This window comes from Festucalex cinctus, chromosome 1 (assembly GCF_051991245.1).
Source record: "Festucalex cinctus isolate MCC-2025b chromosome 1, RoL_Fcin_1.0, whole genome shotgun sequence".
In the NCBI taxonomy this organism is placed as follows: Eukaryota; Metazoa; Chordata; class Actinopteri; order Syngnathiformes; family Syngnathidae; genus Festucalex; species Festucalex cinctus.
This window is the reverse complement of record NC_135411.1, coordinates 27,281,410-27,297,447: the sequence shown is the minus strand read 5'-3', so window position 1 is coordinate 27,297,447 and position 16,038 is coordinate 27,281,410. Positions and strand designations below refer to the sequence as shown.

The 16,038-nt window shown below is 46.7% G+C and overlaps 2 long non-coding RNA genes across 2 annotated transcripts; both read right to left on the bottom strand.

The window, feature by feature from the left end:
• Positions 1-8,401: 8,401 nt before the first annotated feature.
• LOC144020656 (uncharacterized) lies at positions 8,402-9,026 on the bottom strand. Its single transcript, XR_013283940.1, has 2 exons — positions 8,602-9,026; positions 8,402-8,527 (listed from the first exon to the last, which is right to left on the bottom strand). It is a non-coding gene; the product is annotated as an uncharacterized LOC144020656 (long non-coding RNA).
• Positions 9,027-13,168: 4,142 nt separating this feature from the next.
• LOC144020614 (uncharacterized) lies at positions 13,169-13,504 on the bottom strand. The gene is made up of 2 exons (XR_013283935.1): positions 13,369-13,504; positions 13,169-13,294 (listed from the first exon to the last, which is right to left on the bottom strand). It is a non-coding gene; the product is annotated as an uncharacterized LOC144020614 (long non-coding RNA).
• Between the last annotated feature and the right edge of the window lie 2,534 nt (positions 13,505-16,038).

The following is a 16,038-nucleotide window of genomic DNA, read 5'->3' as shown; positions in this document are numbered from 1 at the left end:
AAATGCCGCGGGTATCCATCATTTCACCCACGCCGTTCAATAGCAACGTGCGCTATCCTAACAGTCGTCAACGCGCGATGAAAGATCAGCGAGGCACTTTTTGAGCTCTATTTCTGTCCTCTGTGTTGTCATCGGCAGCAGACGGAAGAAGCACTGTTGCCTTGGAGATTGAGTTGAAACATTTGCTTAGCATTTAATACTTAGTCTCTGCACCGATGTAAAGTATACACATTTTCTTATATAACACATGCAAATAAAACATCTGAGAATACACATACATATATTCCCTAATGCCTAGAAACAAAGAGAACTAAAGAAGTTTTATTGTACAGTGGCTGTATAGTCAATGATACAACAGCTAATATTTTATAAAGGCTGGCCTTTGTTTCCATAATTTCCTGTGGGGTAAACACTGATTGTAAAGTTGATTAAATAGTTGTTCGACGTTGGAGGTTCCACAGTTTTTAGTGTGCGCGCTAAAAAGCCGAGGTCAGGCACATCCATGTGTTGTGTGCGGTGTCTCGTCTTGGCTTGCTGTCAGAGCAAAAAGAGGTTACTGGCTGGAGGGGAACGTGTGCTCTCACAAATCCCTCTTTTGCCTCAACTTCCAACTTGCTGGTAGTAGTAATAGTGGCAGTCTGCCACTCTTAAAGGGAAGAGGACGAGTCGGCTGAGGTAACGCGCTTGCTTGCTGCCTGTTACCAGACGAGTTCCTAATTGGCGGGCTAATGACATGAGGCGCAGCTTGGATCCGCAGGCACGTTCAACAGACGCCAGGTCCTGCTCCTGTCCTTTTCTGCGCCACGGAAGAGCATGCGCGTTTTCACACCCGCGCTAAACTCATTAGCACGACACACTCTGCGCTTCAAAATGAAACCATTCCAAATAGTTTTTGCTTTAGAGTATTTCTGGTTTACTTTCCCTTTACACTCCCCTCCCCTTCGACGTTTAAAAGAGGCTAGACCTTTTATCTGACCATCGGAGGGTTTTTAACTCCCTAAAAGCAATGTGATGTTCACTCCAGCATGTTCACTATCCCACCCTGGTGAACGGAGATGAACACTACATTATGGGCTAATGTCTGGCGGGAAGGGGGCTGGTTGGGGGCGCTTCTGCACGGTTCAGCGCACAATGCCAAGGAAATGTTCTGTCTGACATTCATTTGGAGCTTTTCATTTGAACTATTTCAGGGATTTTTTTCATTGGAGGTCCATTCATCGATCTATTTTCTAAAGCACTTCTTCTCATTTGGGTGGTGGTTGTGCTGGAGGCTATCCTAATAGATGATAAATAAGATCATAGTTTGAGGACTGTAAAGAATACCTCGACAAGTGATCATCAGAAAAAAAGGTATCCACAATGCAATTCCTTTGCTGCGGTTCTTGTAATGTTTTTAGGTGATGTTTTTATCCAAATGAAATTCCAATAAATTAAACTTTTGTTTGGAGTATCAAAAAGGAAATGCAAACATTATGGTTGAGAACAGAAATTTGGCACGGGGTCATCTCTCACAAGAGCACGAACTCAGACGACACCACCCACATGAAATAACACACTAGATCTCCAAGAGCCGTCATTTTGACTGTTCTCAAAATTGGATTTGTCGTTACTCTGTTTACATAGATCAACAATGTTCTTCAACAATGGTCTTTTGACTTTTCCACTCTGTATATATACAATACTGCTCCACTGGAATTGGCGATGCAGCTCAAGGTAGAGTAAAAGCTTATAGTAAAAAATGCGCTCTAAATGTGATGGAGTTCTGACTTTTTTGGCAGTACAAGCCTGATAATCGAAATTAATACACCCGTTTTCCACAGAGAAGCAGGAGAGGGGCTTTATTAGCTACTCAAAACAGCGAATAATAACCATATTAGGCGATTACGTGAGTGCCAGAGCACAAGCCGTCAAAATGACTGCTCTCGGAGAGATAGTCTGTTTAAGAATTCTAGTCGTGCTAGTATCAATAGAGAGTGATTATACATCAATATGTCACAATGAGGTAAATCTAGAGTATGGTCTTAGGTTCTACACTGCGTGCTTTGAGATGTGTTATGGATAGCAGTATCTAAACTTCATTGGAGCAAACTTGAAGTATAAAACTAGAGGAAGTCTCAGAGGGGTCAAGAAGTGTCAGTCAGCTGTCCGGCTGGTCCTCAACCTCCGTCAGCCTCATCCATCAGCCTGCCTCCGTTCAAGGTGTCAAGTCAGGTTGTTTCAGGCAACAAATGGTTGACACAATGAGTATGGCGTGGAGGTTGGATTTATTGCGTTCAAATAAATGTTGAATTGTATGAGTTTTGATGTTGGGGGTTGAACCATGTGTCCAAACTATGTTTGTCCCTTTAATTCAGCTGGCTAGATAAGAGACAAACGAGCTCGACTGATAGGCTCAAGGTCCTTCCAGCCACTGTGTCTTTTATTTGAATCCTTTATAGATTTCTTCACGTTGCACTGCTGTGCATCTGTGTTATTATTGTCATGTGTTTATGGAGCCTACGTGTCCTTGCACCTCTCCTCACTGTGTGTTAGATAGCTTCAGACTTTTAAACATGACAACTTTTCAGAGTATGTTGCGGTTGCGCCAAATTACTTGAGAATGGCCTGATAAACCTTGCTGTACACCATAAAAGTCAGCAACTTTTCCGACCAATTGAGCATGACCGTTGATGTAGAAATGACTCTTGCTTGTTGGTTAGCCTCAGGGAAAGCACAAATACTACACGAGTCTCAAATCTCTGCAGAGCAGCAAACTGATGAACCCACTTTGAAGACAAACTAAACAAGGACTGACTTGATAGGATGCTGGATGGTTGTGAAAACTTTGTCAGCGTACAGGCCAGAACTGAAGGGAGGGTTAAAAACAATTACAGGCAAGGCAAGGTTTTATTTCTATAGCACATTTCATACATGAGGAACTCAATGTGCGTTACACAAGCAAACTCACAGCACCTAAAAAAGCTTCAATAAGATCTGCTTGACAAACTGAAACAGGATAGTTGGACAAACCTTTTGGGGGTAGAGGGTGTATCTGACACAGTTACAGGGCAGTTTGGAAGAATTAAGTGTACAGGACATGAAGACAAAGGACCAGATCAAAGTTACAGGACATGCTTCAAAACCTGAATGAGGTATCCAAATGGGTTGGAAGAAGGGTACAGGATTGGTTTATGAATTGAACAAAGGTACAGGATGCGCTTGACTTGAGGCATGAGAAGAACTGAAGAAGGTTATACTTTGCAAGGACAAAACAAGGTTACCTGAAGAGTACAACATGTTGGAAGTTGAATGGAACAAAATAAATGAGGATTCAGGACAGTTTTTAAGAACAAAACAAGGGTACAAGGGGTGTAAATCGCTCCAATCAAGACGATTCGATACGCATCTCCATACGTGGGGTGCGATCCGATACAAGGACGGTTCGATTTTAAAATGGAACGATTCGGTTCGGTTCAATTCAGTAGTATTACAATTCGATTTGGTTTGATTCGGTGTAGTGGTGCAACGATTATTTGATTACTCAACAATTAGTCAATTGTCAACATTATTTACAGTTGTTTTGATACTCTATTTGTCATATTTTGTTTATTTTAAAATAATATAAATCTCATAGTTTGCACATTTGCAAACATCTGCTTTTATTTTGGAAAACAGTGATCAACGCTTTTGCATCTGTAATGTTACAGACCAAATTGGTAACTATCATTCTTTTAAAATGCTGTTTTAACATGCTTCTGCCTAATAACACTCCTAAAGGCCTAAGCATACTTGTGCTTCAGACTCACGCAGAGATGTTACGGCGGAGCTCCGCTCGTGCGTTTGCCTTCAAACTTTTGCGCAACTCACATCACAATATACATCTGTGTCTGCTGTAGTTTCACTCCAAGTCGGGCTGTCGCTACGGCTGGGAGGCCACAGAGTGGAGATTCCTCTGCATTTTATGACGAATTCAGGAAGTTCAATTCAATCAGGAACACGAAACAAAGCTGGGGGAAGAGTTGCCTCATCACCGTAGCAATTATTTAATGCCAATTTGCACCGGCGTCGGCTGTACACTCGCCAAAACACAACAGCCACGTGCTTAGCGAACAGTTTTGTTTTGTTTTTTCCACTTCTTGTCCCACATGTACAGCTGTGGTCTCCGGGCAGGAAGTGGATTTGCGCCTTCAAACACAGTTGCCTTCGCGGAAACTATCTGGGCGGGGGGCGGGGAGAGAGAGTGAGAGAGAGAAAAAAAAAGCAGAGTACGCCATCGAACGGAATAGTCATGATCGAGCTACGCCCCGCCATCTATGGCGTGCAAGGATTGGCGACATGTTCGCCGCACCCGGCCACGAGCTACGCGGCACTTAAAATTCATAGCTCGTGTAGATCATGTGATCTACACCGGTCATTAACGCGAGAGCAAATGTAGAGGCATAAATCAGGCTTCAGTTGTAACTAGTAATGAATATTTTTTTCAATGTGCCACCTTACTAAATGTAAACTAATTAACTTAAAACAATTACATCTTAGTTACTTTCTATTGCGTTTACTTTTGTGACAGTGTCAGTTCCTGTGTACTACACAATGTAGTGAATAAGTTGATATAGACTTAATGCTTATCAAGGTTGTTCTTGTGAAAAATTACTTGAGCTTGATCATCACGATCATGTCGCCTGTCATATTCCATTACCAGTAATGAGGGCTGGCACTTTATTGCTGTGTTCCATGCAACGCATGCTTATGTTTTTGCCTGTGTGTGACTCTTTCAATACCCTGGTTTTTAAAACAACTCACGACGGCGTCATTGTCATGACAGGAATCTAGTTGCACATTATATCGGGGGCGCTAATGTTTTTAGCATGTACTGAAAGCCCTCATTCTCCACAACACAGTATTGCTTAAGTCTTTAACAATAAACCAGGTTATTAAGGTCGTTATTAGGTTTCCTCTGGTCAAGTTGTGGGTGATTTAATTGGAAGAAGTCCTCGCTGTCAGAGCGAGGGGTTGAACACCGGATCCATGCCGGCTCATCAAGCGTATACGTACATCTGTTGTCCTTGCGGTGTATACGAGTGCAGGTTGACAGTCTTTGTACATGGCGACACTTTATCCAGTATTCCATTGTCCATCCATCCATCCATCCATTTTCTTGACCGCTTATTCCTCACAAGGGTCGCAGGGGGTGCTGGAGCCTATCTCACCGGCTTTGGGCAGTTTGAAGAAGTGTGCCCCTCCCAAAAAAATGTAATGCCCCTCCTGTAAGGTCTGTGCACAGTACAGTACGTGTTGGAAGATGGGTAAAGCACATTATGGTAAAGACAAAAGTACTTGAAGAAGTGAACAAGGGCGTACGGAGGTCTAGAAGAATTGAACAAGGTTACATTATATGGACAAAACAAGGTTTGAGGAAGGGTATGGATTAAATGGCAATAGGATACTGGATAGGTTTGAAAAATGCCGGAAGCGTAATTGAAGAAACCAAATTATGGTACAGGATAAAAAAAAAAAAAATCAATCAGGTCAGTTTAGATGATGATCTAGATGAGGCTACAGGACAGATAAGAAGACCTTAACTATTGTATAGAACTAGATTAAAGAATTACAAGTTATTGTGCTAATTTAACATTCATATAATGCATTGCTTCAAATTCCTATTTGAGTACGCAATGCAGTTTACTGGCAAAAGGGCATTCCTGACATGCAGAGGCATCTCTAAGTGACAGAGAAGCGATGGAGAGACATGCGTTAGCTAATGGGAAAGCCTTCAAGTGAGACAGTAATCTGGCCAAAATGTCAGACCGCTTTCACGTGAGATGGCTTGATGTTTTCCCAATTAAAATTAAGGTGTGACGGCGCCTTGGGCCAAACTGTTTTAATATGTTGCGTGTTGACACAGGTACTCCAAGCTGAGTTGCCTTGGTCACTCTCACCGGAGCTATGATGAAGCTTTATCAGTTCTAGACATTTTCAGGCAGCATTGATTTTTAGAAGAGTCAGTTTGTCTTCATTATGACTTGAAACATGTCATTCACGCATCTGTTGCGGCTCCGTTATCAACCGCGGCGACTAATTGAAAAAGACGTGGAGAAAGTAGTCTGACGTGAGATCTTCATTCAGTGTAACAAAGTGCAGCTCCTTCTGCTCGCCCTTCTGTTCCTGTTGTGTCTGTCGCACGAGTTGCAAGAAATGACCCATTTTGAGGGAGCTTCCCTCTCCGACCCTTTTTCATTTCATCACTTTCATTGTTTGGACACTTTATTGAAACCGTGATTTCCCAAACTGCATCTCTATATGTTCCTTGTCTCATTTTCTGCCTCCAGCCGCAAAGTGAAAGTGCCATTTGGTTTTGTTTGTGGAGCGCGCCGAGCCAACTGAACCAACAAGCTGACTGATTAAAATGAAAATGGATCCCCTCGCTCTCAGCCCGCTACCGGGAGTCGTGCCACATAAATCCTCCTCTTGTGAATAACGACCATGAACCTCCATATCTACAGTTATGCCACCTGACATCAAAACACCATAAAACATATGAACAATGTGTGTAGTGGATTCTGTATTTTGGGGCGTGGTGCTTGAGGATGAGATCCAGGAATCTAACCTCGCCCTTGTTTGAAACCATCATTTTGACACAAGAACATAGCCTTGAGACCAACACATGACACCTTATGCTGAAACCCTAACTTGAAGCCCCAGATCTGACTTGAAAACTCACTTTAAAACACCAACCATGACTTAAAACTAGGGATATTTTATACCACTTTTTCAGACTGGTGCCAGCGCGAGCAGTGGTGCGGTGGTGCGGGCATACGCGGCTATACGGCTTATACCCACTTTTTTTTTTTTTTTGAGTCAGTTTTACATCTACCCACTTCTGAATCCTCCTTGATGCACACCATTTAGCCATGGCCCACCCTCCATTGCCTCTAACTGGCTGGCCTGCACTCGCTGTCTTATTGGTTCATTAAAGGCATGAGGACTGATGCGGCAATCAGAAAATGAGTAGCTTGCCGAGGACTTTATTGCTAACGTGCCAATGCCACTCCAGCTGATTGACAAGTCGGTCTGTCTCCTGCGCGGTGATCGTAAACGTGAGCGAGGCAGAGATAAATAAACATCTTTCCAGTGAGTGACGGCATGTAGGATATATTGTACATACAATGAAAACATCATTCACAGGTAAGTTTTAAAGTTGTTTATAATGCGTCAGATTTGTATAGCGCTTTTCTAGATACTCAAAGACGCTTTACAATGGATATGTTATTCATGCACTCACACATTCACACTCTGGTGGCAGTAAGCTACTTAAGTAGCCACAGCTGCCCGCTGACGGAAGCATGGCTGCCAGTGTGCGCCTACGGCCCCTTTGACCGCCACAAACATTCGTACCTTTCATACACCTGTGTGAGTGGCACTGTGCGTGAAGTGTCTTGCCCAAGAACACAATGACACATGACTTGGGGAGAGTGGGGCTTGAACAGCCAACCTTCTGGTTACTGGATGACCGGCTCTTCCTCCTGAGAAAGGGCTGAAACATTTCCAAATAAATTATTGTTTTAAACTACTGGCAATAGGACTGTACAGAGGAGGATTTTGTCGCCAATATATTGTAGTTAAACTGTGCGTTTTGTCTAGGGTAACGTTATGAAAGATAACTAAAACTAGCTAGATTAGGATCAAGTAGAGCAGTGGTTCTCAACCTTTTTTCAGTGAAGCGCAAAGCATTTTCGATGAACAAAACAAATCAAAACTGATGTGCCGTCACTGTCTGGTTTTAACTTGGGAACTGGTTTTAACTTTGACCAATACACAGTCCCACTATATAGCAGTAAAAAAAAATAAAATCATTCATAATAAATTAATTATTGTGCGTAAATACAAATGACAGCTTTTCCCTCACATGTCACCGTTTCTAAAACTCCATTTTCTAGAAGCAAAAAAAAGGAAGTAAAATTTAGCGTACCCACTTCTGCAGGGACCACGACGCCACTGAGTGTGAGTACTCAACTCTTAAGTCACCACTACCAATACAACTACTACTTTTGATCCATGAAATGATACATAGCATTTTTCCTTAAAATTGCATTAAGTTAGTGGAAATTTCCTATTCTATTTTCTAATTTGTAATTCCTGGTTGTGAAACGGCTATATGAGGTGCGTCATGAGTACTGCTACCTTGAAACAAATCATGGTATCGGCCCAATACTGAAACCTGGTATCAGCACTCGTCCTTCCCTACTGAAAACCCAAATCCTGGGTTCAAAGACCTCATTTGAAACCCTAAAACTAATTAGAAAATGTATATTGAAATCCTAACCCTGGATTAAAAGCCTAATTTGAAACAAACTCTTGTATGAAATCCTATCTGTCAGGGTCCGGTTGGTGGAGGGCCCAAATGCAGAGAGAGACAACAGGTGGATGGAGTGATGAGGGTTTATTAAACAGAAAGCGCTGTAGAAGGTAGCAGTCCAAGGAACGAGTTGTTGATTGACGAGCAAGGCCAGAAGCGGAGGGAGTCTAGGCAGGCAAGCGGCAGGGTACACAACTGGGGAGAGCAAAGATCAGGTAAGTCAAATGCAATAGGCACGCACAAATGACTAGATAGCTAGAACCACGAACTCTGACGGAGTGTGTTGATCTGGCGACGAGGTGGAGTTGGGGACCAGCTTAAATACACAGCACTTGATGGAGATGATCGCTTGCACCTGGTCCCAGCTCCACTCGCCGCTCCAATCCTGCTGAGGGACACACCCACACTAACACGCTCAAGGGGCAGAGTCAGGAGACCTGACAGCATTCCCCCCCCGACGGGCGCCCCCTGGCGCCCGACCCAGGCGACCAGGATGCCGACGATGAAAGTCGCGGATGAGCGACTTGCACAACACCTGCCGGGCGGGGACCCAGCTCCGCTCCTCCGGCCCATAGCCCTCCCAGTCCACGAGGTACTGGAGGCCACGTCCCCGACGTCGCACGTCCAGAAGCCTCCGAACAGAGTAAGCGGGATGCCCGTCGATCACCAGGGGTGGAGGAGGGGGCGGCATAGGGCGGGACAGGGGACAAGAAGATACAGGCTTGACCTGGGACACATGGAAGGTAGGGTGAACCCGAAGAGAGGCAGGTAGGTTGAGACGGACCGAACAAGGGTTCACCAGGGCAACGATCTCAAAGGGGCCAATGAAGCGGGGCGCCAGTTTCTTAGACTCCACCTTGAGTGGAAGGGTACGAGAGCTGAGCCAAACCTTCTGGCCAACACTGTAGACCGGCGCAGGAGTGCGACGGCGATTGGCTTGGACCTGCGACCTTGCTGTAGCACGGAGCAGCGCAGCACGAGCCAACCTCCAGGACTTTGCGCACCTGCGCAGATGGCTCGTGATGGACGGGACGGCGCAATCCGCCTCCTGAGAGGGAAACAATGGGGGTTGATAGCCCAAGGAGCACTGAAATGGAGACATGCCCAGGGAGGAATTAGGCAGAGTGTTGTGCGCATACTCGACCCATGCAAGCTGAGCGCTCCAAGTAGCCGGGTTCGCCTGGGTCATACAACGAAGGGCAGACCCCAATTGCTGGTTGGCCCGTTCTGCTTGCCCATTCGTCTGTGGATGGTACCCAGAGGATAAGCTCACACCGATGCCCAGACCTGTGCAGAAGGCTCTCCAGACTTGAGAGGTAAATTGGGGGCCCCTGTCGGACACAATATCAGAGGGGATTCCATGCAAACGAAATACGTTGTTTATCAGAAGCACAGCAGTCTCTTTTGCTGACGGAAGCTTTGGCAGGGCAAGGAAGTGAGCAGCTTTGGAAAATCGGTCCACAATGGTAAGGATAACGGTATTACCTTCTGAGGGAGGGAGGCCGGTGACAAAGTCTACCGCGATGTGCGACCAAGGGCGGCTGGGGATGGGGAGTGGATGGAGTAAACCGGAAGTGGGTTTCGAGGAAGTCTTACTCCGAGCACACACCGTACAGGCCGAGACAAAAGCTCTTGTGTCTTCATCCATTGAGGGCCACCAGAAGCGCTGTCGGAGGAATGCCAATGTCCGGCGGATTCCAGGGTGACAGGTTAGGCGTGATGAATGTCCTCACTCAAGGACCTGGGCACGGACAGAGGCAGGAACAAACATGCGGTCACTGGGCCCCCCATCTTGGTCAGGTTGTCCCTGTTGGGCCTTCTTCACCACCGACTCAATCTCCCAGGTGAGTGACGCCACAAAGCAAGTAGGAGACAAGATGGGTTCTGACTCAGACTCCCCGCTATCCGGTGTGAATTGGCGGGACAGTGCATCAGGCTTGACATTTTGGGAACCTGGGCGATAGGACAATGTAAATGTAAATCGGTCGAAGAATAATGCCCACCTTGCCTGCCTTGAGTTCAGGCGTTTAGCTGATCGGATGTATTCAAGGTTTCGATGGCCCGTCCAAACAATGAATGGCTGGTCCGCCCCCTCCAGAAGGTGTCGCCATTCCCCAAGGGCAAGCTTGACCGCCAAGAGTTCCTTGTCTCCAATGCTGTAATTGCGTTCGGCCGGGGATAGCCTCCGAGAAAAGAATGCGCAGGGATGCAGCTTACTGTCCAATTCCGCTCGCTGCGATAACACAGCGCCCACACCCACGTCTGAGGCGTCCACCTCAACAATGAATTGCCGGGTGGGATCGGGGTGGACCAGGATGGGAGCCGAAACAAAACGCTTCTTCAGTTCTTTGAAGGCCATGTCAGCATCGCTGGACCACCGGAAGGACTTTAGGGAGGATGTGAGGGCCGTGAGAGGGGCGGCCACACGGCTGTAGTTCCTTATGAATCTACGATAAAAGTTTGCAAAGCCAAGAAAACGCTGCAGCTGCTTACGGGAGCAGGGTGTGGGCCAATTGGCTACTGCGGTCACCTTGGCTGGGTCCATTTGAAGCTCCCCCTTGGCTATGACGTACCCCAGAAAGGTTGTCTTGGGGACGTGAAACTCACACTTCTCAGGTTTGACATATAGTTTGTTCTCAAGAAGCCTCTGAAGAACTCGTCGCACATGTTGCTCATGTTCAGCCCGGGAACTGGAAAATACAAGAATGTCATCTAGATACACGAACACAAACACACCTATCATGTCCCTCAGGACATCATTAACAAATGCCTGGAAGACTGCAGGGGCATTTGTGAGACCAAACGGCATGACTAGATACACATAGTGGCCGCGATGGGTGTTGAAGGCGGTCTTCCACTCGTCCCCCTCCTTGATGCGGACCAGGTGGTAGGCTTGGCGAAGGTCCAGCTTAGTGAAGAAAGTAGCACCATGGAGTGGAGTAAAAGCAGAGTCAATAAGGGGTAACGGATATCGGTTCTTTATTGTAATACTGTTAAGTCCTCTGTAGTCCACACAGGGACGCAGTGTCTTGTCCTTCTTGTCTACAAAAAAGAAGCCTGCTCCAACAGGCGAAGAAGATGGTCGGATGATTCCTGCAGCCAATGATTCGGATATGTAGTCCTCCATAACTTGTCGTTCCTGCCGAGAGATATTGAACAGTCGACCACTGGGGAGTGGTGCACCGGGCTTGAGGTTAATGGTGCAATCATATGGTCTGTGTGGGGGCAAAGAAGTGGCACGATGTTTACTGAACACAGGCGCTAGGTCATGATAACAAGTAGGGACGCGAGTTAGGTCTGATTGCACTTGTTGATTTGGGCTACTGGAGGTTCCAGCAGCTGACCCCAAACAGTTCTGGTGGCAGAAGTCACTCCAGGAAGTGATCTTGCCTCTTGGCCAATCAATGTCGGGGTTGTGGAGCTTTAGCCAAGGCATACCAAGCACTAAGGGAACTTGTAAATGATCAAATACATAAAAACTGGTGACCTCGAGGTGGTTACCTGACAGTGTGAGGGAGACTGGAACTGTCTCTTGGTTTATGTTAAAGAGTAGCTGTCCGTTGAGGGCCCGGGCTTTGATGGGGGCCGATAGTGGCAGGAGGTCGATGCCCATCTGCTGCACTAGACTGCGGTCTATTAGTTTGTCATCTGCACCGGAATCAATAAGAGCAGAGAGAGGCATTGAGAGATTTTTCCAACAGAGGGCAGCAGAGAGCTGGAAACGACCTGGGGACGGGGAGTCAGAAGACGTCAGACTCACCCTCCGTTCCTTGTTGGTGGATGGACCATATCGTCTCGCGGGTAGCGCGCTGCATTTTGCGACAAAGTGCCCGTCTCCTCCACAGTAGAGGCATAAATTGGCAGCGCGTCTACGCATTCGCTCCTCTTCAGTGAGTCGAGCACGCCCCAACTGCATCGGCTCGCCGTCAACCGCCGGGGGCGATATGGGGGCTGGAACCGGTGTGTCAAACGAGGAAGCGGAGGACGTGCGTTGACGTGGGAGGGGAAGTTCAGCAGGCGAGGACCGATATCGCGAACGTTCCCTCTGGCGTTCACGAAGCCGGCAATCCAGTCTGATGGCAAGGCTAATAAGTTGATCGAGGCTCGTGGGCTCATCTCTAGAGGCCAGTTCGTCTTTTAGTGTTTCGTTTAGCGCACCCCTGAAGACCTCTTGGAGCGCCTCGTCATTGAAGTGGCTTTCGGCTGCAAGCGTTCTAAAGGTAACTGAAAATTCGGCCACGCTGCGAGATCCTTGCCGCACTGACATAAGCCGCCGAGCAGCCTCCCTTCCCCGGACTGGGTGATCGAACACCTTCCTCATCTCCTGTGTAAAGGAGGAATATGACGCGCAAACTGGGGACTGTCGCTCCCACTCTGCGGTGGCCCACGATAGCGCGGGACCCCGAAGGCAGCCAATGAGGTAAGATATTTTTGCTTGCTCTGTGGAATAAGACAGGGGTTGCTGGCCAAAAACTAACGAGCATTGCACCAGAAAATCACGGCAGGCGCCCAGGTCGCCATCATACGGGGCCGGTGCAGGTACAAAAGGTTCCTTTAGCGTTTGCGTCGGGAGTGTGGGTGGTGGCGGCGTGGGCTGGTTCTGTTCTCGGATCTGCAAGGAGGCCAGTTGTTTCTGTAGGGCAGAAAAGGCTTGTGAGAACTCCCGTACCTGGCTCATTAATAAGGTAATTGCCTGGTCGTGCTGGTCCAGGAGGGCTCCTTGCCCAGCTAGCCTCCGGTGGACAGGATCGGTCTCTGCTGGGTCCATGTGGCCAGATCAAGCTGTCAGGGTCTGGTTGGTGGAGGGCCCAAATGCAGAGAGAGACAACAGGTGGATGGAGTGATGAGGGTTTATTAAACAGAAAGCGCTGTAGAAGGTAGCAGTCCAAGGAACGAGTTGTTGATTGACGAGCAAGGCCAGAAGCGGAGGGAGTCTAGGCAGGCAAGCGGCAGGGTACACAACTGGGGAGAGCAAAGATCAGGTAAGTCAAATGCAATAGGCACGCACAAATGACTAGATAGCTAGAACCAAGAACTCTGACGGAGTGTGTTGATCTGGCGACGAGGTGGAGTTGGGGACCAGCTTAAATACACAGCACTTGATGGAGATGATCGCTTGCACCTGGTCCCAGCTCCACTCGCCGCTCCAATCCTGCTGAGGGACACACCCACACTAACACGCTCAAGGGGCAGAGTCAGGAGACCTGACACTATCCTTGTCTTGAAACAGTCATTTGAAACTCTAACCCTTTTTGAAACCCTATTCTGCTCTTGAAACCTTAACCTTGTACCCTAACCCTGTCTTAAAAGCCTACTTTGACATAGATACAGTAGATAGGCAGACAGACAGCTATTTCCACTTATATTCCAAATATATGCACCCGCATCTCTGTTGTATAAATCAGCATACTATATCTGGCACTCAACTTTTTACCCACATTGTGGATACAATAAGAAGATGAAAATTGGTCCCCCAAAAATGTTAGTGGGGGGGGGAGGTAACGTTTTACCTCATGGATACAACAAGGTGTCATCTGAAAAAAGCTCACTTAGGTTTAAACGGAAAAGCAGAGGAAGAAAAAATTTTAATTCTTTTAGCTAGAATGTGACTAACTCTAACTCATCTCCATCATACACTCTCACTCCGTCAAGACTGAGACTCTTCAAAGCTACTGTTGCTGCCCTCCTAAAGGACAATGGCCGCCCACCTCTGTTCTGCTTTGTGACAGGCTTGCCATGGATAGCTTCATCTGGCCTCTCTGCAGAGTGAAGCTCTTCCAGCCACGGCTGACTAAACTGCAACAATAACCCCGGCTACCGGCTGCTGAATGTGCAGTGGAGCTGAGCAAAAGCCCAACTGGGGCCACTTGCAACAAGCTGCCTGTACCTTGCCCCGTAGTGCCAAAAGCGCTTTTATACTGCAGCATTAAATCAATGCTGCAACCCACTCTTAAAACATACATGTATGCAACTTTTGCCTAAATTAAAACAGCTCCCCAGGGGTGTTAATAACATGTCAGTGATGTGCTTTGGTCAAAACACCCCAAAGTTCAAGAATTAGTCTGTGTTTCATAACTTCAGAGCACTGTTGAAATCAGTCCGTTCTGAGGGTATTTTCCTGTCTCTTCTTGATGACCAGGGGCAATGCTAAGAGGTGGCTAGTGGCTACTTTTGCTTATGCCCCAGCCCTAGGAAAAAGTGTGTGCAAATTAAGTGCACCCGAGACGCCATAAAGACGATAAAAGCATCAATTGTACTTTCACTCTATCACCAAGCTACAGAGTTGCTTGTCATGTGGCTATTTGTCTCAACTATTTGTATGCAAAATGATCAATCCAAAAGTAAATCTTTCCATATTATGTCCCCTAGTTAGGTCCACATAAGTCCTTTTGTACAGGGTATACCACTCCAAAGTTATAAACGGGGTCCTCAGTTTATGACGTAATTCCATTTATATGGTGGAGACAAAACCAAGGACGGCATCTAAACATAGACAATTAAGAAGACATTCTCATTTGTAACAGCCACAGAAGAACAATGAGCGCAAAACAAAATACAGTTATATAATACCGAATATATTTTAAAGCATATTTTGTACAAAGTCCGACTAAATTCTCATTAGATCCACTTTAGGATTAGCATTAGCATGATTGACCCTCCCAGGCTAACAACTATCAAATCGTTCCTCTTTTCCTGCCTAGAAAATGTCAAAATTGGGATTTGGTGACTCTTCCGAAGCTAAACAAAATTCTGAGCCGTATTAGCAATTAGCCGTCTGATTCTCTCACCGCATTTGGGGCGGAGCACACGCTGCGGCACGTGTTCCCGTCATGACCATCACACACCTGAGTGTGACACGACAGGGCGCGGTGGGCGAGCATACTTGGTAATCAGCACCTGCTCCCCGCGACAACGGAGCCGCGCGGGTGCGGCCATATGACATGTTACCCGGTCGCACGCTGTGTCACGGTGTGCTGCTTTCCACAGAAGCGGGAAGTGGAGATGGCGGCGGCAGCGAGACGGCTCGCACGCTGAGAAGCCGCTCTGTGCGAATGGCTAATGGCGAACACAGCCATCCAGAGTCCTCAAATGAGATAAGGCGTGAGATGGCACCCTTACAGATACACCCGGGTGTGAACATCCCCTGTTGGCAAACTGTTACAGCACCTCCCACTGCCTGTGCGCATTTGCTTTGTGTGCGTGTGAGCGAGCCCACACAAAAGCATGTGTCGTGCCTTTTTGACAGGATGACTGCAGGGAACGTGTATTAATTATAAAGAAAATTACCATCTGTACTTTATTCTTTTTTGGCACCAAAACAATGGCCGCCCATGTTCCTTTCTCGTCGATAATGTTCTGCGTTGGAAACATGAAGTCCTTAATACTCTCTGCCCAGTATTTACAATGCTATCATGGAAACTTAGTGGGAATTTGTACACTGTAATTAGAAGACAGAATGACTCATATGGTCTGACCATGAGACAACAAATCTTGAGGGAACATGCTTTATTAAAGAACACTAATTTTTGGCATTGCAACAAGCTTCTCATGCTCTTTACCACCTCCTCCTCGATGTGTGGGTTCAATTAAAACTTTTGTTAATGATCTGCCTAACGATTTAAGAATATTTGCACTTGGACAGGAAAACAGTTGTGTTTTTGTCACGGAAGTTACTCAAAGCTTGAATATTTGTATTGCAAATTAGC